A 20,331-nucleotide genomic window follows, 5' to 3' on the forward strand; every position below is an offset into this window, starting at 1 on the left:
CTGCACAATCCAGGTGTCTAGAAAATGGACTGATCCTGACCTTTTGGACTGGGTCCTCTCTAGGCATCGACAGAAAGTACTCTATGTATTTGCTAGTGCAGTTCCATGTGTTTGCATCCTATATATACCCATAGTCTTTTCTGCTAAAATTGTGTTGTACTGAGTAAACTATCCCTGTGAAATTAACACAGAATCTTGAAACTGCATGTGGTTATATGTCATTTCAGAATTCAGCTATAAGAGATGGGGACTTATCCATGACCTATCATGACAGCTCTTCTTTGTGAAGAAAATACACCCAATAAACTGCCAAGAAACCCTGGTCAGAACCAGGGTTGAAAGACTCTTAGTTGTGGAAGGGTAACTGCAGGAGAGGGAAGACCCACCATCCCGTAGCAGCAACTATAGCTAATGAATTGTAGCGCATAGCCCCAGATCTCCTCTCACTCTAGGTGAGCTGGACTTAAATGTTAGTCAGCCAAATAATAGAAAACAGCCCCGTAGAAGCTGAAGTGGCTGAAGATGAGAATTCAGGATGATTTTTCACCAGTCTGGTAGAGAGACCTAGCTGTTAGAGAGAAACCCAACCCAAGATGCAGAGATGCATCCATATGTCTTCAAGTTCCGATACAAGCCCTGCTGTTGAAGTGACAAAACTTTTTGCTGCCTTGAAAATGTTACTAGTCTAAAGTTGTCTTCTCTTTACAGAAGAAGAAAGCTAAGATTAGGATGTAGACCCTTAAAGCACTTTGGCACTCTCTTCCTACATTTGCATATAGTGCCCACTGCTTTCCTTGGGAGTTAGATGTCTGCAAGGAATCTATTCAGTTTAATCAAATTTATACAGGAAAAGAAAGCGGAGGTAAGCTCAGATGCTTTTAGTGCCATTGTACCTTCAAGCATAAATACATCTTTTATCTGAATATCTGTATTGAGTGAGCAGAAACAAGGAACAAGCATTAATGATTTCCTGCAAATGTTTGTTTACACTTTTAAATTAAATTGCTTCATTTGCATTAGGTTTTCAGTTCTATTCACATTATGAGGGCATTTCTGAAGATCATGAAAACAAGATAGCCTTTAAAAGATACCTACAAATATGTTATTTTTCAAGTTTATATTGATTGTTTCTCTTTCTCAGTGAAAGATTATCTTTTTCTGATAAGAAAATAATTTCATATTATGAGCAATTTAATTTTGCGGTTCCAACTTGCTGACGTATCTTAGTTTACAATTTGCCAAGAAATAGCTTTATGGCTTTGAGAATATGACATTACTGGCTGCGATTGAAACCTGTCCCTAAGCAGAACATTGGACACAAGGAATTTAAAGTCTTCACATAACTTTGCAATGTGAGACGGATGGGAGCCATACCAGAACAGGAGAACCTGAAATCAGACACCTAGATGTAATAGGATAGATGATAAATGTATTTTAAACATCTACAAGAAAGAATAACAAGTTGTTTTTTTTTAAAAAAGACACAGTTCTATATAGACAAAGGATGTTACAAAACCAGAGAAAAAAGGCATAATCAAATCACCATCTTCCAGGTATTATTAAGGTAGTGTTCCCATGCATTATGGCTGTCAGTTTCTTCTGTTAAAATGAACTGCATATTTCTCATTATCGGTGTTTCTCAGATTTCAGCATGACAAATGTGAGAGGAAAAAAGAATTTTCTCAATTTTCCAAAAATTTTTCCTTTCAGAGATGGTATCTTCTGTTAATTAAAGCAGTACAGAGCAGAACTGAATTAATAACTTTTAAAGTATTTTTTTAATCTTTTTTTTTTAAATGCATTTACTTCCAGGTATTACTGGGTGTGCATCATTTTGTTCTCCTGTATTATTTCTACAGTCTACTAGTTTGATTTGAAATCTGACAATAGAGAGTATAAAACATACACAATTGTGCCTTTGATGCACATACTTGACCTACCACAGGTTTTTGAAGGACTGTTGAAAATTTGCATTTGACTTCTAACAGAGTCATTACATTGTAAGTCTTGCAACTTGCAACAAAAAAGAAAAAGTCATAGTTTCTGAAATCATGATTTGAGAAGGAAGAAGAAAACAGACTGGACATTTTAGGAAATATGTTCCAAGCTCTTCAAATGCAGAGAACCTACACATAGAAAAAAAATTACAGGAAAACAGAATTTGTATATGAAATAAATCCAATGTTTTATGATTTGCTTTAAAGTGGTGTAATTCAGGACGAGGCTCAGAACTGAGGAAACAGGCCTATTTCAGTATATTTTGTGAGGTCTCTTAATATTGACTGAGGGAAATACCTAGAATTAGGCAAATGATGCTTTTTTTTAATCTATCAATTAGCTAAAGCAATTAACATATTTTCAGTGCCTCAATCAAAATCATACTTGGCTCTATTGGTATTCTGTGTCCTTAGGGGTCGTGACACAAATGATTGTTTGAAACAAGTGACGTTATGGCCCAGATTTGGAAATATCTGCGATAGAAAGCAGAAATCCTCTTGACTAGTTCATCACGATGTTTCTCATAGTACAGGGGATCTCATTTTAAAAGTTATACCAGTATGCTGAAGCTGTAACTGGGGCTGTGATTCTTGACCTTTGGGTAATGCAAACGAAGTCTCCTGAGTGCTGTCGGCTCTCTGCTCCCCCCGCTATCGCATTCCACTGCAACAGGCAGGACATACCGTTATTTATTAGTTCTCACTTAACCACCAACTGCTTTAACAGCATGCAGCTGTGTTATTGTTAGTAGAGGTAGAGCCCTAACTTTGCTTGTCTATAACCAAGCACAAGTCCTGTGGCCAGTCTACAAGAGGAGCGCTGCTCTGTGAAGTTACTTGCATGAGCCCGGCTGACATTCGGTGTCAAGAAGTGAGTGATGGGAATTGCCAGGAGACCAGGTGGTATTTACACTGTCATATGGGTATTTCTATGGCTCACAACTGGGCTTCAGTTGCCAATGAAGTTAGAGCTGAGATTCCCAAGGCTCTTTCGAGGTTAGTTTTGATCAAAAACTTCAAAGGCATGTTAGATTAAGTTACACAGCTACCTCATTTTTAAACTACTCTTCAGACATCTGCCTTGTTTCTTACATTATATAAGAGTAATTAATTGGCCAAAATTAAGAAGTAAAATTCTTTGCAAGAAGGAGATGAGAGCAGAGGAGTGGGATCTTGAAGACTAAACCCCACAAGCATTACTTAAAACCACCCATCATTTGATTTGCAGTACAGGAATAAGCTGTGCTTTCCTCTTGGATACAAGGATACCTTGCTGCTGGTAGCAGCACCCAAACTGGAACAAACTGTTCTGGGAGGGGGTCACAGGTATAACAACTCAATTTTCTCGCAAGTTTGGTGGGCTGATTGTGTGGCTTCCTTGTGCTCTGTTTAAGCACCCAGACAGGTATGCTTAGAATTCCAGTGGATGATTTAGTGATTTAAAATGTAGATCAGTGTGTATTAACAGAGATTTGTAGGGAAAAACAGACTCCCCACCCCCTTTTCTTGACTGAACCAAGTCAACTTCCCTCACAAGTAGCATCAGCCATTTAAGCACAGAAAATTTGAGGAAGTTGTAAATTTTTCAAGAATGGCTTTTGATTTTTGAAAATGCATGGCTGATTGTCTTGAGAAGTTTTGCTTCTCAGGCTGGTAAAGTGTTGCTACCTCTCACTGGACTGGACCATTCTAGTTCATTCCCTACATCACTAGTCACCGCTGACTTAGTCCAGTGTTGTATATCTCAGGAAATGATTAGGAGTGCGATTTGACTGAACGATAACAAATTCGGTATTGTTTAACAGCTCCAGAATTCAACCTCAGCTTTTCTACACTTTTTCTTAAAATAAAGAGAAAGAAGAAGCACATGTTTACATTTGAAGAGTGTTTTGGTACTTACATCACTCGACTGGGTATGGCAATTTTGGGGCTACTGCATTCACCTTTTTTTCTCTGTGGAGCCTGTTAAGGTTTGTGGCAGAGGCCAATGGATCTGTCCCTGAGGGCTTAACAGGTTTTCCAATATAATAACGGTATCAGAAACTTAAGTCAGATGTAAGTAATCTATTTTCGCTCTTTTCTTAGCCAGATGATTGCCAATAAATATTTTTGCTGAAATTGCTGCACTGTATCAATATCGGTCTTTATTTCTCTCTTGGTATTTCTTTTCACATAGTGATTTAGGAAAGAAAGGGAAAGAGACTGGGAGATTGTGTATGGTAGGAGAGATGTAATAAAGATAAAAGATTTCTTGTCATATACTCTGAATCCCACTGGGAATCATGTGAGAAACATTTCAGTGAGTGGAACCCGCAGGCAAAGGCTGGCACCAGGCAACACACTGAGCCAGAATACCTACACTTAAGCTCTCTTTTAAGGGCTCTCCTATTCTGAGAGTTGAATAGTAAAAAGGGCAAGGTTTAGCTGAGCCCCAGGGCTACAATATTCCACACATTTGGCAACCAAATTAGAAAAAATCCTTAGCAGGAAATTTGTCTGCTGTGTGTACATTAAAAGCACAATAAAAATAGTTGGATGTAGGAAGAACATTTCTCATTGTCATTGTTTTGGCGGTGCTGGTTATAAGCCTTCAAGGCACTTTCTCAAGAGATTCACAATGAAGATATGTGAGGGAGGCCTAGCGCTATGATGAATGCTTGGTGCAGCTCCTATCCCTTCCACCGCTGTTATCGGTTCCCACCACGTTGCGCTTTCATGCGACATACAGTCTTTTGGCTCTGTGCGCAGCTCCTCCCTGCTCGTGAGTCCTGCTTCTGCTGTGCTGTGCGGGTGAGACTGGATCCACGCGGACCCCAGCGAGGCTCAGTACTGCTGCTGGCGATTGCCTGTGCTTGGCACTGGGAGCCGAGTTCACGGTGCCCAGCACCAAAGGTCTTTCAGGAACATCATGGGAAGAGTCAGGTGTCCAGAGCAGGGGTCCACAATAACTGGCCAGCTGAGGAGGTAAAAGGGAGGAAGACCTTCTTCAGTTGATTACTAACAAAATTTTTTCATTCTGAGCTTATTACTATGAATAATATTTAATAGTAAATCAAGTAGGTTAACAATACAGAAGAACTTCTAAAGGAAGATTTGATTTCTATGACTGAAATTATTTGGTCACAGAATCTATTAAATTTGGTAACACCACCTACTTCACACGGCAAAATTTGTCTGAGGTGGGGCCTGTATTTTGGTACAAGTTTTCAAAATCACTAGTTGTTCTTATATTTTTCCCTTGCAAAAGAAAAATACATTAACAGTTCTCAGTCTCTCTCTTAGATGCCTTTTCATGTCCTGAAGCTCCTATGAGCCCCAAACATCTTATGGTATTTATGCCTTCACGTCCTGTTCCATTAAGTTTTGTCCAAAAAGACCATCTGATAAAGTAGTAACAAAGTAACTTTTATCTCCTCCTTGTCCCTAAGGTCTCGGAAGATATTTGTTTTTCCTCTCTTCTGTTTTGTGGAAGAAGCTAAAATTGTCTTCTTTTAGTAAGTCTGCCTTGGTTGGTGCTCACCTTAGAGGAGGAAGGAGCAGTTCCAAGAGGGAGTTTCTTGTGCAGTCCCTTTTTGCCAGTGTAGCTGCCACTACAAATGACTCCTTGCTTCTTGTTTGATTTCACACATAGGCTTCCCCTTGCCTCCAGTCTCTGAAAGAGAACTGTGGTCAGATAATATGGGCTGTCCTTAGTATTGAGGCACTTTCAAGGGTGCTTCTCTCCAATTTTAGCCATGCCAGATTAAGTTTCCTTTAAGTTCTTCAGCATTTTAAAGCACTCCTCAAGCTGAAGTGGTTCAAACAAACATCCCTGGCTTGCCAGGAGAGAGCTCAGTCACCCAAGAGGTTGGGAAAAGGGAATAATCCTCACATCCCTCATGCTCTGGCAAAGCTGTAACCTGTAACACCCAGTGTTCAAGACGCAAGGGAGGGGCAAAGAACAACCCCAAAAATATCTATCATAGGAGAATACTTGCACTGTGAAGAGCTATTTGGGGTTTTTGCCCTATGTCCTATGTCTTTTATCTAATCAGTCATCAGCTGAGGGACTTCAACCCAGAACTTTGTCTGCACACACTTGCTGTGCTTTCTATTGGCCTGAATGAATGGGCATGACCAAAAGCAACCTGGGTCACAGCAACGAAGTCTGTGCCAGACTAAGCTAGTAGACTGCAGAAGGCATTGGCATGACCTGTGTACTGTAAAGGACACACTGACTGGTAAGTTACTCTCTGGAGCCCCAAGGATATGTTAAGCATGGCTGCAGCTCCTGTGTGTACCAACACAAAGAAGACAGTAAGAACTGCTTCCCTTATCTACTGCTGGAAAGTGCTAACCGTTCAAGGGAACGCTGCAACACTGTGAAAGTAGCATCTACTAAGAAGTCTTCTGTTGTGTCCTGTGGAAAAACTAAACTTGCATTACAGAATAAAAATGCCAGGAATGATCTTCTTTCCACTATTTTTTTGGGGGGTGGGGGTGGGGGTGGGGAATGACACCGCACTCTGTTTTTCTTACAGAAATGCTACAGTTTATTTTAAAAGTAATTCTTGGTGATTCTGGAAGGTTAGTTACTTGTTTAGCATGTTCAGACATGTGTATCATAAACTTATTTAGTATTTCTGAGTATAATTTTATCTAGTCTTTAGGAAATACTTATATTGAGCCATTGCACTTCCACGTGCTGTTGCCTCCAGTTTGGGATGGTTCCTTGACATTACCAAAAATAAACCAGTGACTAAGGTCCAGCTGTGAAACGGTACTTTTAGGAAATCTCAGTATTAGGTACAGATCAAAATGCTGTAGCTCTCTTACTTAAACAATATTATATTTTTTCTACATCACTGGAGGTCTTATTTTATGCATACTTAATGTTTTAGTACAGGAAGCAGTTCAAATCTAGGGAAATCTGAAAAGGTTAGATTCTGGTATATATTGCTGTTGATTAAGGTTTATTATATGGGGAGTCCAACAATCCCAGTAAGCATAGTGGCAAGATAAGTGATCATTATCTGATATAACGAAGGGTGGTGCCCCATCAGAAGATGAAAAAAACTTGTATTTTAATTGAAAAACACAGTAAGTATAGACAGTATAGATAACTAGGGATGAGCCCATGTTATTGGGAATAGAGGATATGGAAAAGTGTGGAGAAACCACAGAATGCAGCACAGAATGGAATTCACCACCCTGAAAGGTTCCTGGCAGCCCAGGCTAGAGGCGCAGAGCTAAATGATGGCAGTAATGAATACACATATCACATGCAAACAGAAGGATAAATAAATATTGCATAATCATCCATAATAATCTGAATATATGATCAATGTTTTCTTGAGTGATGGCTGGATTTCCCTATTAAGGAGATAGTACATCTTATTATATCAATTTTAGTTCATTTGGAAACTGTTAACTTTAAAGTGTTTGAGTGTAATGATGGCAACAGTTTTAAAAGAACCTTAGTGACCCTGAAAATCAGAGGATCATCAACATATCACAAGTCATTTTTGGAGATACCTTTGGAAGTTACATGAGTTAGCTCCTGCCCTCTCCATTCTAATAAAAACTGAATTTATCTGTCTTTACTGTCATGAATAATCTTGAGCATTTGCCATAGTACAGTCAAATACATGCATAACTCCAGGAGGACTTTAATCTTTCATCAGAATCAAGCTCTTGATGAAAGGTTGCTCAGGTTCTTCTGCAGTGAAAATGTAGTGGCTGCATTTAGACAGAATTTGTAAGAAACGTGAAGCTTTTAAGCAATAGGCCAGCATGCTTCTCCGCCAAATGCACCCGTTTTGGTTTTAGGAGATTTGCATTCTCTGTGGCTCTAGGACAGAACAAGCAGCAAGGGTCCTTGCACCTGTTTTTACTCTAACGATGTCACCAGGAGCTGCAGAAGAAATAATGACAAGACACCAACGTTGATCCAGCGTTCTCTTACTGGACAAAACCAACCAGAAATGTTCTTCCATTAATGAGTCGTGTGGGAAACTTCTGTGTAGGCATGGAGCTATGAGCTCCGGCTCTTTGCACACTGGTATTGCATATTCATTCTCATGCTCTACATATTTCCAGTACAGCTTAGCTCTTCTTTAAACTCCACCTGCCTTCTGAACAAGGGGATTTTCATCGTCTAGTCAGGTCTAGTTCATATAATTGCATGATTGCAGTAAATCTCAAGTGCCACTTTCAACACATCTCATCATTTTCTGTTTTCTTACTGAAATTCCAGATGGCAAAAGAATTCACAGGTTAAATTTCTTTGTACAACACTATCTGTCCTACATCTGTGTTATTAGACCATTACAACATCTCAAAAGAATAGATAATCCCTATTCAGTGTGACTGTCTTTAAAAAAAGATGCTGACCTCCAAGCCAACCTAAATAGACCATTTATAGAAATAAACAAATTACTGTTGGAGTCAGGCTTGTCCCAAATTCTTCTGTGAGCAGAGAGTTGGACGTAATTGAGAGATTAGGAGTCACGAGGTTAATGAGGTCATACTGCCAGGGTCCAGTCTGGGTTTATTATAACATGAAAGACTCGGCTCTGATCCTGACTGGCACGTTCACTTAGCAGCAATACCATCCTGGCACCAATCTGTTCAGAAACCTGAAACAACCTTCCATGAGCTGTCATCTTTCTGCATCACATCGTCAGATGACACATGTTCCTCTGAGCATGAAACCACTTAGGTCATCTCCCTCCGTGTTTTTTGTAAACATGTTTGTTAAGAAGAAAGATTCACTAATGGAACTTCCCCTTTTTTAAAATTATAAAAGGACTATCAGAATTTTAGTAAACTCTGTTTGAAAACCCATATTAACTTTCCACTTAGCTGACCGTCACCTCTATCTGAACTATGTGAAATGCCATATTTTACATTACACATTAGAAAGAATGCTGCTATTAATATTTTTTTATTGGTGATGTTTTCTGGATGGTGTGTGATAACAAACCTCAGATAACAGAAGTGAAGTATAATGGCTTGTTACAAAACACTTTCTGCCCTGTACACTGAACGAGATGTTTCTGTGGAAGGTGGACAGAGTTCTTGGGTTGAGACAGATGCCTGGGGCAGGGGATGAGCAGAGCTGCAGAAGCACAGGTTCTTTTACTTTTGTAAATTAGTACTCCTAATACTGTGCTTGACTATACAACTTCAACAAAAGCATCTTTTTACATGCCAAGAGACTTTTTTTTTTAAGTTTACTAGAAAATTTTCTATGGAACACTTTCTCTATTGAAATATAAACTTATATAAAAATCAAATGTTTCTTGAAAATAGTTCATTTTCAAAATGAGTCTGAAAGAACATCAGGAATTTTCAGAACTGCTGACACATAAGAAAGACCCTGCCCTTCACCTGCGGTTCTGAAGCCCAAAGATTTTGTAAGGAAAAACTCAAAACAGTTTGTAAAAATTCAAAACATTTCCCTTTCAGAGCTTGAAAATGAAAAAATATTGCATTTCATTTTTCAGTGTTTAGTTCAGTTTACTATATGTAATATTAAACATAAGCTTCTGCAATAAAACAAAAATCAACCCCCACCTGTCTTTTTTTATTTTTAAAAAAATTAATTAAATACTTTTGCTTCCTCCACAGATCTTTCATTTTAAAAGGAAAGCAGACTTTAATTTTTGCTACATCTGAAAAGGGAAACCACTTATTTTCTCCCTGTATCTCCCAATGTCTCAGACACGTGTATTTCATGAGAACTGCCAGCTGCTGAAGTTACTGCAGTCCTTCTCAGACTTTCTGCCCTCCCCTTGACTATCCTTGCCACACTAACCAGACTTTGTCTTACCAAAATAAAACTGATGAGAATTGCAATACCTTCAGTCAACAGTTGTGAAGCCCTTTAAGACCTCAGCAGTACTGTACCCTCCCAGAAATTCTAGAAATAGCCTATTAATATGTTGCTATAATGACACGTAGTGGAATTTCATTTCCATACACATCTCTGGCCTTTTTCATCTTGACTTGGGCTAATAGAACTCGGTGAACTCAAATGTTTGTTAAGCTGGAATTAGGCTGCTCAGTAATTCTCTGGACTAAGATTTCTTTTGTCTTTTTCTTGCGTCATTGGCTGCACAGGGTGGTTTTCACCAGACCTGAATAAGGCTTACGGTAATTTAACCATAACAATGCAGCTTGTATTAGTGCTGTAATAGTTAATTTGGATTTTACAAAGTGCTATGGTCATGCTTTGTGTTGATTTTTAATTGCTTTACTGCACCTTGCTGGCTCCTTCTTTGCTGTTCATTGGCATTTCCATTTGATATAGTCTTTCTCTGGGCTGTTCTGCAGAAGTCCTTTGAACAAAGCTGATAGTATATAAACAGAATCAGCATCAAAGATGAGGGGGGTTTACCTTTTTGTTTGTCTGTTTGTTTAAATAGAGCCTTGGGCTTAAAATTTCCGATCAAGTACTTTAAACTAGATTGCAAATGTTAAGCATCAACACATTTCCTAATTGCATTTTACTCCAAAAAGAAACTGGTCTTAAATTCTTCCATAGGCACAAAACATTAAAAAAAAAAAAAGAAACACCAAGTGTGATGTGATGTGTTGTGATGAAAGACTATCTTAATGGCATCTTGACCCAAACCTTGTGACTCTGTTCCATGATCTTTTAACTAATGTGAGAATCATGGAGAACTGCTGCCACATTGGATTAAAATAAGCACCATGTTGTTCAGGGAGAACTTTCCTATTCCTTTTGCTGATATGTCGTAGCGGGGCCAGCTCTGAAGAAATGCCACCTAGCATTGCTATGGAGTACCAAACCTTCCGTTCCGCAGCAACCACAAAGAAAATGCTAAGATTGTTAAAAGTTTCTCTAATTGAAGATAACACTTTAGATCAGTCACTACATAGATTCAGGTCATGACAAGGAATGGAAATAATTTTAGAGTCAGTGATGGATGGTCCCCTGTTGGTAATAGATGCTGGGCAGGAACTGATCCTTGGTTCTTAGACCTCTCTGCAGACCACAGAAAAACAGTAAGACCTTGAGAAGTGTACTAAAATCTGATAGATTCTTCTTGGGGGTCCCGAAAAGGTTAAGAAAGGAATGTCTGCCACTAGACCTCGTCTTCTTCCTACTGCCATATTCTGTAAATCTCTTTTTTTCTGCACAAGTCTATCAAAACTTGTATGAAGCTGTGAAGGGAACAGATGAAGGCTGTAACTGGATGTCAGTTGCTGAAGGCTGTCATGTTATCGTTCCCTCTTTCCTCCCATAGCTGTTTATCACCATTTACTGGGAAAGCCAACGCAAGAAGGCTCCTTAAACAATACAAGTGTCCTCTCTCAGCCTTAATAAAACAAGTTTTCTACTGCTTGTCTTCCAACCTGATGGATAAAGAATTGTCCTCATTTAAGGTTATATACTTATGTAGGAGCCAGATGACATTAATGGAAATACAGGAATCATATTTAGGAAGCTTTAGCCAGCAGTAAGCACTGCTGCACAGATGACCAACCCCAAATGTTTTTACAAGCACCTCAAAACTCTCCTGTTTCTCCAATGTGGCTTTCCATAGAAAAGGAGTTGATTTGAGACCTTGTTCTTATTTTGGAAACAGTAAAATATTTTTTTAAATGATTGTGTAAAGCTCTAGGATGAAGTTCATCACTGAAAAAAATAATTTCCTTGGTGCAAGAAATGTATTGTAATAATGATGTGTGGGAGGCAGAGGACTTTCCTGGGGCTGTTCTGTCTGTGAAATAAAACTCCACAAGAGCAAAGGATAAGCCTTGTCACCTTCCTCTGCAAATGACTGTTCATGTATTGCTGTTCCACATACAGCTCCTGCTTACCTAAACAGTTTCTAAAGCAACACAGCAGCCTCTAAGGTTTAAAAGGTACAGGCCAAGGAAGAGAGGTCAGTTTGGTGGAACAGTCTCAGTCAATATTGATTTGCAACTAAGGGCAGAACTTAGCTAACTAGCAATCACCCAGCACTGTTAAAAATAAAAGTGGAAAGCTCCCCCATCTGCTTACTAGAAAAAGCGTCGTCATTTTTTTTGCTGGAGGCAGAGGATGACTTCAGGCTGTGTAAAGATCGTGGAACTGGACCATGGGCAGAGGTGGGCACAGCCGTGCTACCTTAATGGTAGTTGTTTCTGCTCTCCCATTATCAGGGACCGAAGCTGGTGGCTGGAACAAGCAGCTGTTTCTTCTCTGTCAGTGGCACATAACTCAGCATTGAGAGCACCAGCTCACCAGCTGCAGCTTTTCTAGTCCTAACATCCTGAAATCATATTAAGGCTACAGAACTGAGGACCAAGGGAGTTTCACATCAACAGCAAGGTCACATCCTAGCAGGTATCACCTGAATGGTTCTCAGCCACAGACTGATCCTTAGGACTGTTCTTTTTATTGCTTTTAAAGACTTTTTTTCCGTTAGCTGCTTTTTTTTTTTCCCCCCATAACTAGGGCAATGATCTTTCTTTTCAGGGATCAGATTTGATCTCCTTCCTCTAATTTTTACAGCGGGAAGGCATGTGTGGCAACAAGAACTTCTCTTGAAAGAAACTTCAAACTATGATCAATGAAGATCTTGCACCTTGTGCAGCACTCATTTCTTCCTACTGGCTCCTGCTAAAAGTAATCAAAAAGAGCTTGACAATAAAGTGTCACAGTTATAGACAATTGCATAGGAGGTATTAGCTGCCCCCCCTCCAGCATCATCAGTAACACCGGACTATTAACCTGAAAAACAAGAGGCTTTATGCCTCTTGTTCCTTGCTGCAGCAGTTTTCATTCTGCTTTTCTGCATTTTATCAACTGGCAGTGGCTAGCAGTTGCAGAGGAGATATTTCACCAGAAATCTGACAATTGATGTTGTCAGCCCTTAACCGGGCTACTGGAAGATGCCTTACAGACAACGAGAGACTCCCGTGGCAGAGGGAGACAGCTGACACTGAGCGTAATCTAGTTCACATTAAGTACGTTCACAGTTCCCTGAGGAAAGGGGCAGTAAATATGCCAGATCACTCTAAAATCACTCAGTGTGAAATGAGGCTAGAAAAGAAGTTTAATTTACAAAAGATGGAGAGGAGCTCCTAAATCAGTCTAGACACAAACAGGCTGGAAACACAATAAATGTCTCTATAAATACCTGGTACTTTGTTGCAATTTCAGATTTTTTGTATGTGTGTGTGGGGTGTTTTTTTTGTTTTGTTTTTTTTTGTTATTATTCAGCTAGCAGAGCTGAGCGCTGAGGCGGATGGACACGAATCATCCTGGATGCCACAGGTGGTGGCCGATTCTTAAACAACTTGCATTCTCCCAAGATTGTCTTTCCAGGTAATTACTAATGGTATATGGAGGACATTCAGGTGTTGTACCACTGCTCTGCAGTAATATTCTCCTCTTGGTATGATTCAGATGGTAAGTGAAGGTTAGTGATTTATTCGATACAAAAAAAAATATTTCTGTATAGAAAGAACTTGCTTCTGTCATTTTAGTGTGGTGGCTTGGGTTCTGTCCATTTTCTTCTGAGATTTTTTCACTCTTGAAAAGTACAGAAAAATTTCTGAAAGCTCTTAATGAGCTGATATTCTGTGACTTTCCAGAAATATTTCAGCTAGTGAACTATGCCAGTCCTTTGATGAGAATTCAGGTAATGGGAAAGATTAGTAAATCTGGAGCTATAGTTAATAAGAATGAAAAACTGAAAAAGGCCACATGGCAAACAGTATCAATCTGTGCAAACTGTGCTGCCAAGATTTCCACCTGGCTGTGGGATGCTTGGCAGTATCTTTGTTGGTATATGCCTGTGAAGTGCTCTGTGATGGCAAAGAGAGCTGTTGGTCAGGTGCTGTGGGTCATGCCGGATGGACGGAGCAGCAGACACAACTCATCTTCCCTCCCTCCAGCACACGTGGGTCTTGGAGCAGTGCAAGGTGGGTATGCAGGAGGCCACGCTGGGGCACAGGGTGGGACCCTAAAGACCCACACCATGTTCTCTGATCATTAGCTTCAGAGTCCCACGGATGGCTGCCCAGGCTATTTCATCCCTGCATGTAGAATCAATCTTCTTTCAACAAAAGACACAGTGGGTGCTTCTGAAGATGGCTACCTAGCACAGCTTGTGCAATGCTGCCTTGGCCAGCGGTGTTTAAGAAGGAAAGCATGCAGTGTTTAGCCTCTTTGAAGCAGCCAAAACAGCTTTTGGCACATATCACTAACTGCAGCAAACAAATCAACTGGATGATAAAAGCAACAGCAGCAACAACCAGCTTTAGCCTTTTATTTCCCGCATAACTTAGAAGGATGAAATATTTTATCTTTGAGGTTATTGATGTGTGACTGCTTCCCCATTCTTGCTTCTCATTCTCTCTGCAAATCCTTTTAACTAACTTTCAGGAGTAATTTTCCATTCCCATTTATTTTCTTTCCTACACATACTGCACAGTTTAATGTCCTCAGCTGTTGCCAGGGAAACAGAATTTTGAACCTGGCTTGTCAAGCAAATGAAAGAGCAATTATTTTTGAAGTATTTCTATAAACTTGGATCAAAGATGATAACATATTTTTTTAAGGTAGTCTTGGTAGCACTTTTTTGCAAGATTACTCAACATTTCCAGTGGCAACCCTTTGTATTGTAACTCCCACTGTTCAGCATAACATTTCCTCTGGGTACCTTATTCGGAAAGTCCCAGCAAACCTGACCTAGCTGTTTCCAAGCAGAGAGAGCACAAAATGTGTTAGGCTTGTTCAACTAATTCTTAAAACTGTCTCCTCTGTGCATGTAGAGCTGCCACTCTGGTGCAGCAAGGTAAAATTTTCCAGAGAAGAAATACCCTGATGGTAGAGGCTTGGCGGTACAGCAGGGACCATTTTATCTCCTGGAGTCTGGGCCCATATTTGGGCTAGTACCTTTCCCAGGTGCAGTTGCAGCTATCCCTTTAGGTGGTTTCTTCACTTATGCTGCTCATTGGAAGAGAGTGTGGAAGTATGGGCAGGCATTAGGCTCCACTGGTGCTGGGCTACATGTAAGCACTGGGAGATGTGCTGTGCCGACAGCCCTTGGTCCTCTCCTTCATCTTTTGATGCCCAGGTGAGCACACGGCTTCTCTCTGCTTAGTCTGGTGACAGGCCACATCCCCGCACAGTTCAGGAGTTCAGGAGACTCGAATGCAGTAGTTGCAGGAGGGAAACAGAGGGGTGGGCATGTTAAGCTGCCACCAAGGTGTCGGCTGCAGCCTGTGTGATGTTTCAGGGTTGTTCTTGAGACTGTCTTTTGGAATGAGCAACTCCCCCTGAGGTCAGTGGGTATTTTCAGTTTGTGGCTGAGCGCCTGCACTTTGCCATACTGACTGCAAGACCTTGTCCAGAAGTAGCAGGCTGGTTCCAGTTTGTAAAGTTGCTATCTATAGAGATTGCAACTCTAGCATTAAAAAACTTTAAAATCAGTATTACATTACACTTCATATAGCTATCTCAGGGAAAGTATCCTAACAGCCCCTGAGACAAACCTTAAATGAAAACAACCTGCACTGTTTTCTACAAGATCTTTCTTGTACTTCACAGTATTTATGTTAATTCTACAAGGATTTCTTTTTTTTTTTTTAATCAGGACGCTGTCAGTAAAAATCATTATGCACTCAAAACTTCATCCCACTAGTTACTAAACTGTATAGGTATTGGTTTTTTTACTATTTGGTAATGAAAATGTTTCTCTAAAACTGAGAATAAGGGTAAAAGATACACGTTCATAGACTGTCAATAACTTATGAGTTGGTGTAAAGCAGCTGATAAAAGGAAACATTTTTCCTTTCCCAATGTAATTACATGAGTCATGGGACAGTTTTCTCTGCGCTTTGGTTACAGGATACACATGGAGCCTGACTGGCTCACCAACATCCTGGAAAGCCTGAAGAGAACTGATGCGACACCACTTGTACTCTACCTCTACTTAGTCTGCTAGAAAAGGTGCTGAAAAACCTTATTACACCTACCCTCTCCTAACATAAAAAATTGATCTGAAAGTGTCAGATCAAAATATTTCAAGAAAAACAATATTTTTGTGTTCATAACCTGAGATTTTTGTTACTGAAATGGTTTTGCTGTTCTTTTCCTCAAGATAGAACATTACACCTACTTACATGCTTAAAGTAACATATTTTGAGTGGTTGAGATCCAAGTTAATAGTAAATTTCACATTTTTGTTTAAAGCAGTTATACTGCTGCCTTGCTGTATTTCTGTATAGAAGAAAGAAAAAAAAAATAAAAAAAGGAAAACAGATCAAAACTTATTAAGAATCAGAAGGCCTGACTCATTTTAATTTGGAATAAACATTTGGGGAAATAATGTGATGGATTTTCACCTGTCTGGTGTGCTGTTAATATGCTGTATTTGCTGGTGGGTAGTTTGGAACAAAAGGGATCCCTTTTTTAACTTGTTGTTAGTTGTTTCTACCCTTGAAAATTTGCCTATGTAAAGCATTGTGTTTAGGATGTCCAGACTGCATATCTTTTCTTGAAAATATCAGAAACAATGTACTTTCTGTTTTCTCTCAATTGCAGACCATATCTATTTGGCCATTTCTAGTAATTGGCAGTTAAATACTCCAACTGAGAAATTTGTTTGTTATAAAAGGCTCTTTCTGATCCTGTTGTGAGAATTAATATTGAAGTAACCTCAGCGTTGATTTTGCTCTGAAGTGTTCTGAAGCATTCTTTTGGCGTTTACAGAAGTGAGAGCTGCCATGCAGGACCCATGCAGAGGGCTGATGATTGACAGTTAACCTAGAAGTGCAGTAACTGTTACGTCTTTCAAGCCAGATTTGTCAGGGTTTTCTTTTGGAAGACAGAGATTTAAATAAAGACTCTGATATACAAGCAAGCTATCAAAGGACAAGTTACCGTATGTTAGCTTCTCTATGGTAACTTCCTGTGTTTTTCAGCTCTCGGGCACTCTTCAAGAGAAGAAAAAAAACTTAATTTCTACCTTAATTGAGAACCAAGTCACTTTCAGTTAATTGGCTTACCTTTGCCATGAGCTACACAGGCATGGATTAACTAGGGAGGTAAAGAGGGGAGTTACGGCAGTTTCAGCATTCAGAAGAGCAGCCCGAACATCCCTCTCCCCTTGCTGCAGCAGCTGCTGCCTGTTCCTCTCCCCGCACCCTCCCTACTTACAGTGTGGCTGGATCTGGCCTTCGGTTAAAAGCATGCTCACAGGCAGTCCCCAAACCCATAGCACTCAGTTGGTCTGTCGAAACCCTGCAGCTTCCCGGTAAGTTCCCCAGTGTAAAGCTGGGGCTGCATGGACAAGCTCGTGTGCCAGCATGGGGAAGGGGGGCCCTGTGGTGCAGCAGTGCCCTGCCAGCAACTCCGGCTGCCTTTGCGCCGCTGCTTTCTGAAGGCAGCCGGAGGAAAGGGCTCGTTAATTCTTTTAAGCTAACCACCCACTTAAAAAGTCATTTTTTCATCAGCAAGCAAGTAGTTTTTTCCTTCAATGAGCAGGTTCTGCCTCTCCTAGAGTCCTGGGGGCTGTGAGTGTCCATCCCATTCCCAAGCTCCTGCTGACACCTGCTGGCTTCCCACTCGCACAAAACTCAAGGTGCTGGGAGAAATTTGGGTGAGGAAAGTGGGCTAGCCCTGTTGTCTTCCCACTGCTGCTGCCTTTTACTCTCTGCGTTGTTGGTTGTTGAACCTTTAGAGGAGATGACTATCTTTGGAACAAATATTTATTGGGCCAAGCGTACATTACTTCTTGCACATGGGGTAAGAGTACAGGCTATATCTCCTCAGCACCTGGGAGGACCATAAGTATGACCCTTAGGTGCTTCAGCATTTCTTCTAGGCTCTTCTTAAAGAGGGAAAGACCATGCTGGTGACAATGGAGCAGGGATCCACACCCTCAGCACCAGCCAGGGGGCTGGCTCACCACAGGGTGAGGCATCCCACAACCTACCCAAGGAGCCAAGAGCTTCAACAGAGCAGAAGCCATACAATTTAAATTGTTTCATCATTTGTTTCAAAATGAAACAGTTAGTAATGCTGGCAACTTAGCATAATTTAATTGTTATATCTGCTTCAGAGTTTCTGACTTTACAGAGGCACTCAATGCAATGCTGGGGTCAAACAGATATTAGGCTTGATAAATTTCAGTATTTGTTTTCTAGCAAGCGGGGTCAAACAGATATTAGGCTTGATAAATTTCAGTATTTGTTTTCTAGCAAGCCTGAGATATGCAAAGACCTAATTCCCTGTTGCCCTGCCTGAAATACGCCGATTTATTTAGTGTGCTAAAACAAATGTGAAATGTAAATAACTTTCCGCTTCTCTAAATGACAGCCAGGGTAGTAGGAGACATGATCAAAAAGTTTGAGTGTAGGGTTACATATCCTTATCTGCGCGTGAATATCCTGTAATCTGAATTGAAACAAGAGTGTTTGTCCTTTCCTTTTATGTGGCACTTTCAAACTGCAAAAACTGTGACATGTAGTACAACTGAGTTACTGTTACTTGCCGGAATTAGACAAATGGAGTATTCCATGAAACAGTGCTGCTTCTCACAAATCATGCTGTACCATGTGACATGCTGTTTTGGGGGTCACTAATGACTTGAGTCCCAGGGCTGGTCCCTAGTTTGGTTATTCTGGTGTTGCAGTAGCACCTGCAGTATCAGGGTGAAAGGGAAATGTTTTTCAGTGTGCTTGAGGAATAGCTGAGCAGAAGGAAAGAAGAGCTGCCATCTTGTGTGGGGAACTGAGATTGCACTAAAGGAGGCTAAAAGTATAAGACATTTTAAAAATTATTATACCTTTGGAAACTCCTTAAGTAAAGATAATTTCAGCAAGTACTGCAACCTCACTGGGAGGATGCTGAGGAAGTAGCAGCAGTGACTCATTCTTTGCAGCAGCTAGCAGAGCTGGCTGGCCATGGAGCAGGATGTCTTGCAGCCAGGAATACCATACCTGTATACAGAAAATATCTTTGTATAATTTTGTATATAAAATACTGTAATCACAAACAAGCTTGTGTTGTGTTACATGGTGTTGATGAATCAAATGGTAGCAGGCATCTTTCTCCAAGCCTCTTAATAGGTTCTTTGTAGGACCTGGGTTCATTGCTTCTATTTTTTTCTTGCTGGATGTGGATTCTTAGCACAACCAGGCGAAGACGTGTCCTTGCCAATACTGGAAGAACAGAGATACTTTTCCAGTTTCTGTTTTCCCATTCCTTCCTAATTCCTAAAAGCAAGACTGAATATAGGAGCTATAGTAGCAGATTGTGAGTAGACCCAGCTGGACAAGGTTGTATGCAAAACCCTCACCTGCTCTTCTTCTGGTTGCCCTGGGCAAGGAAAGTGGGATGCTCTGTTTCTGGAATGTTGCTGTGGGCAGGCTGGCACTGTCCATCATTGTGTTGTCCACCAAGTTATCGATCCTGTGTGCACCAGCAACGGCTGCATTCCTTGCCTCTGTCAGTGAACAAATGTAGTGAGATGTATAGTGACACCTAAAGAGGCTATCCCAGAGGTGCTGTTGAGAATTTATTACATCCATACAGGTTTCAGATGAGAGATGATCATGAGCATTGCCACTGATGAGCAAGAGAAAGTATTCCCCATTTTGTTTAGCCAGGGATCTTCCCCTACTACATTACACAGGAATGATGCTGGAGTCTTATCCAGCCACTGAGCCAGCAGCAGGAAGTACAGCAACATCCTTACCTTAGCTTTTGCCTTTGGAGAGTTACCAGTGGTAACCAAACTCAAGGACATGAAGACCTTGTGATAAAACTGTGTACATAATACCTAGGAGGAAGAAAAGAGTTCCCCATAAGCTTATGGGGGAATGGTAATGGACTCTCAATCGTGGTAAGTGGCGAGACAGAGGATGGTAAGACTACCAAAAAAATTGCATCCTTAAACCAGAAATATGGATAAAAATAAGGGAGAATATATGTCAACATCTGTATTTTTCCCAGAAGAAGACATTGCATTGCAAAAAAAAAAAAAAAAAAAACACCTTAGCCAAGACACAGAGCATGTCTTTGTGTTGGAAAGGTGGGCTTTGTGTCTGAGGTACTATTGTGAGAAAAAACCTGTTGGTGTTTGGCAGTAGGCCCACTGGTTTTACCACATCCCCAATAAAGCCCAGAATCCTGAGGTGACAACCCTGCAGCTGCTAACCAGGACACAGACCAAAACCACATATCCTCACATACTTCTGCTTGTCAAGTACCCAAAGGAGACTGAAAGGTTTAGTTTGCTCTGTCAAGCTTACTTTCCTCTAAGTGTCTTTGCCAGTATTAGTTCTGTTTCCTGCTATAAAGTTCCCATTGAGAACCAGATGGTGC

This window comes from Phalacrocorax aristotelis, chromosome 2, assembly GCF_949628215.1.
Source record: "Phalacrocorax aristotelis chromosome 2, bGulAri2.1, whole genome shotgun sequence".
NCBI lineage: Eukaryota > Metazoa > Chordata > Aves > Suliformes > Phalacrocoracidae > Phalacrocorax > Phalacrocorax aristotelis.